At 39.8% G+C, this 4,561-nt stretch overlaps 1 long non-coding RNA gene across 2 annotated transcripts; it reads left to right on the top strand.

Annotated features, from left to right (window-relative positions):
- The first annotated feature begins 1,122 nt into the window (after positions 1–1,122).
- Positions 1,123–4,296, top strand: LOC147166845 (uncharacterized). Of its 2 annotated transcripts, XR_015096322.1 has the most exons (3): positions 1,123–1,308; positions 1,427–2,942; positions 4,128–4,296. It is a non-coding gene; the product is annotated as an uncharacterized LOC147166845 (long non-coding RNA). The 2 variants fall into 2 exon arrangements; XR_015096321.1 differs by having other exon boundaries at positions 1,427–4,296.
- The last annotated feature ends 265 nt before the right edge of the window (positions 4,297–4,561 follow it).

The raw sequence follows: 4,561 nt of genomic DNA on the forward strand, positions 1-4,561 counted from the left end.
ACAGCAACGATGACGGACAGACAAAAAACGAGACTAAGGCCCCGTTTCAATATATCCGCACAAGTTTCTTGCAGTTCATCCACATGGCGGCGCTGTTTCAGAGCTTGAAACCGATCACTTTTGTAACTGGACTTCAAAATGCGCCGCGTCTTCTTTTGGACACACGCATGTCTCGAAACGTTTCTGTGTGTACGAGATTCTTTTGAGTAACGAAGCCGGCTTTGCTTCCGTGTGAACAGGGCCTAAATGGACTAATTGACACAACGAGAGACACCTGGACAAGACACACATGTCTTGGGGCACTGTTTGGCTGACGCAAGAGATAGGGCAGATAAGCACAGGTGGATAAGATCACACGTAACGAGACAAAGGGAGACACGAGAAAGACATAATAAAACATATCACAATAGAACCAAAAGTAAACAAGAACTCACAAACCCAAACCAATGTCACCTTCCTGTACAATATTTCCCTACGATGAGAATGCATCCAAATACATCCAAATGAACCATGGAGATGTTTGCTGTGTTTTCCATCTTAAATTGTGCATAAAATATTGCATAATTTTTCTAAAGCTTGCTGGAAGGACTGAGCATGAACCTTGACAAATTATTTTGGGGCTAATCTGGACAATGTAACATCTACATTTTGCTCTGATGAGACACACGCATTGGCCATACTGTGTAGGTGCCAGCACGTACGAGTAACTGAGGTCTGTTCTAAAAATAGCTCACCAGGGAACACATTCACTGCCAAAGACGGCTATAGACGTCAAAGATAGATTTTTATCAGGCTGGCAGTGAATGAGTTAAGAAGAATTAAAAGAAGAATTTTTTTTATTTTTTTTAACTTACATACATATTTTATACATACATACATATATCTTAATTTATCAAATATTCTATATTTTGTTTAAAAATGTAATAGATTGTGTTGAATGAAAAAGCTGTTTTTATTTACTTAGGATAAAAATAGGGAAACACTTTCATACTAGAAGCGAGGTTTTACTTTCTGGACCCTATCCAGAAGATGACTGTTCAGGTTGCGTCCTTGTACGCAAGCCGTCTGCTGTATCTATTTTGAACTTCCTCATTTATAAAGCCGTAAGACAGATGGTGTGAACAGCACTGATGCGCCAACACCGATGACAGAAATGGAAGCCTGGCTACAGATGAGAAACAACCTGCAATGCGACTGCGGTACATGGAAAGCTCCTCTGCTGACACATGTTGCCATGGTGAATTGAATAACTGCCATAACCTCTTGCCGCTGACCCTTACTTCTACGGGTCAGTCACTTGAGCTTGAGGTAAGTGTGCGTTGTCAGGGAAGGACGAGCCGGTTCAAGACAGGAGCACAAAATTGGTAAATAATTGCTTGTGTCTGTATCAAGTCATTAATGGAAGTGTTCTCTCTGTTGTCTACAGAAATCAGAGCGTCATCAAGTCAACCAGTTTGTTTCCCCCTGTTGGTGTCATTGATTTTCTGTTTCTTGAATTTCATTGGTCTGCACCTAAAATTTGATTTCAATGTCCATATTTGTGATGATCTGTTGTCTAAACTTGTTATCGGTTTGTAAAGATGGTGTAATTTGTGGTACAGAGAAAATCCATGAAACCTCAGAGATAATATACAGAATCCATACAGGAAGCCGGAGCTAATGCTGCATTCGAGGAAGGTCAGAAGTCGGAAATATCCCAGTTGGATTTTCCCAGTTCTGACCTGAAAGATTTCGAGGCAAAAGTAAACAAACAAAATGGCGGATAGTGATAAATTGTTTTTTTGTTTTGGTCCTCAAAACATATTTTGACCTCCAGCAAACTTGCCTTCTCGCAATTTTGCTTCATTTGTGTATTTATCTTATTTCATAAGCATTAGCTCACTGAATAATTTCATGCAGGGAGATAGTGGCTTTAATGAAGAATATGTTGTGTTATGTGACGTTATGTCCAATATTTAAGAATGAGGAAAGCCATCTAGTTTTCTACTTAAGTAAATTGTGTTTTACTATATTCAGAGTCTGTGTTTCCATAGGGGTCACCATTGTAAAGTGACATCACATTGAAGTCCCCCCGAGTTCAAGGGGGCGTTCCCGTACACACTTTCTGGTAAGTCGGAAAAGTCAGACTTCCCACCTTCCTCAAATGCTGCATAAGTTCCAAACTCCGAGCTCAGAACTCTCAGGCAGACATGTTAAGCACTATTTTAGATTTCCATAATATCAAGTAAGTGGTGTCAGTATGCCCTGATTATTTAAGCACGACAACCAAACAAACTCACTTGTTCAATGTATCAATATTTCCCTTCTTCCAAGAGTACTCAATACAATAACTGACTACTTCTGGGTAATTTGCATGAAAAAAATGGAAAAATAAGTACAACAAAATACTAAGGAAGTGGTTGTTTGTGAAACTCTCATGTAGCCCAGCACGCATGCATTTGCAAGTCAGTGCATTGCAACACAGCTAGTGGATTATTCTGAGAAAAAGCTGTCACCCTGTTCTTGGAGTTAGTTCAAGAATTAGTGGGTGGGTTCATTACTTTCTACTCAGTCAGTCTGCCAGGACAATGGCTCTGTTTTGTCTCAAAGGACACCAGTCACACACTTGGGCTGTGTGCATAATAGAATGTTATGTCACAAAACCGTCCACAGCGGCACTGCCATTCGGAAAACAGCTTAGTAATTCATTTCTCCGTTCTTGTGACGTGAGTTCAGAATTGCTAGTTGTGCAAAACAATATGAAATATTTAGTTTGTTTGGCGGGAGGAAGCCTGGTGGGACATCTTGATTGATGTTATTCCGTCAAGCTTAACTCATCTGTCGTTGCCTGGAAGGCTTGTCATGAAGATGACCCAAGGCATCCCGAGAATTGAACTCCAACCTTCTGAACATGCTTGGCCTTTGAGTGACGACAGTGTGCACGAATCACTCAGGAAGAAAATGTAAGTTGTGCAAGTAAAGACGACGTAATCAAACCAGTAAATATAAAAATAAAAATAAAGATCCCATATGAGCATGTATAAAATGGCCACTCGACAGCTTTTCCAAATCTTCAAACTAATTGTTATCATTTAGTTGTTTTGATTGACTTTTGAGGTTCTCATCTGAAATATTGGACACAGTGCAGCGGACTAAATATGATTTTAAAAGAGGAAGGTAATAAGCTCCAGAAGAGTCTTGCATTCGGCAGTCAGAGCCAGATCTATTTTACAGTTGGCCTTCAGAAGTTAAGAAGCAGAATGAATACGTATTAGGTCTATCATTGTCAGGCTATTTAAAAAAAATAATGATGAACCCTTTTTCTATTGGGAGCATTTTAACCTTATAAAAGTGTGACTTATAAAAGTATGACTATTTGTGGGTTAAATGTTTTGAGGCTTTGTATAACAGTTCTCCTCAGTTTCACTTAAGTCGTGTTTTTAGAACTGCACAGTGGACCAGACTAAAAGCTCTTGCAGGCTGTGTTGGGCCCTCTGGTTGTAGATTCCCCTCCAGGATGCCTGGCAGGTGACACTCATTGGTGCCCCAAAGACTGATGCCTATTGAAAAGCAAGTCATCAAAAAGGCCAAAGCCATAATGGTCTGTAAGAACATTCTGCTTTCAGGTCCTTCGCTCCAGTTTAAAATTTTACAAAGAGCCAAAAAAGGACGAAATTCATACAATGTCACATTGTTTTGTTTTTTTTATCTGTCAACAGTCTAGTTTTTGTCTGTATGGTGCACTTTTCCTAAACAGTCTTGATGAAATTGAATTTACTTTCTCAAAAGTAGCCTAACTGTATCTACCGGTAATCCCACCTCCTGAGCAATCACATTCACCTTCAGGAAAAAGATCCTAAACTTTCCCATCCGACATACTCAAAAATGAATGACCTGCAAGGATACACTGGTCCACTCCAGCACTCAGTCCCCAATGCAAGTGGACAACAATAGCAGAAAAATTGAAAATTTATACCAGCATGTACAGTGGAGATAAAAAGTCTTGCCCTGGTACGATGCCGTTTTTTTAAAATGAGAAATCATAAAGCTGAACCCAAATAAAGTTTAGCGGTTTTCCTGATTTTCATTTCTGCATGTTTTTTTATTGATTTACTTTTTATAAATAAATGTGCTTTGTTTGGCTCCAGCTCATGAGGACAAGCGTAACAGACGATGGATGGATGGATGGATGGAAACACCACAATCATACATCCAGAACAACTGCAGAATGGCTTCACCAGCAGATGATTATAAGACGTTATGGGTTGGTCCAGCCAGAGTGCAGACCTGAATCCAATTAAAAATCATAGCAAGAAATTGTGTAGTTTTTTCACAGGTAGCAAACAAACCAATAAACTTTATTTAAAAGGGGAAAAAAACTCTCGCTAATACTAACAAGCCACCCTGTGCCAGTATGACATGGCATAGTCATCGCCTACATAGCAAAGTTTGCTCATTGGCAGACAGACAATGGTCACACTGCTCCGGTTATGCAAGCCCTGAACCAAAGCCCGATTGTGTGAGACCTGCTTGGAAGTGAAGAGATCAAGGAAGCAGTCCAGATTAATTAGAGCAAAAACAT

This window comes from Leptonotus elevatus, chromosome 10 (assembly GCF_054856555.1).
Source record: "Leptonotus elevatus isolate MCC_2025b chromosome 10, RoL_Lele_1.0, whole genome shotgun sequence".
In the NCBI taxonomy this organism is placed as follows: domain Eukaryota; kingdom Metazoa; phylum Chordata; class Actinopteri; order Syngnathiformes; family Syngnathidae; genus Leptonotus; species Leptonotus elevatus.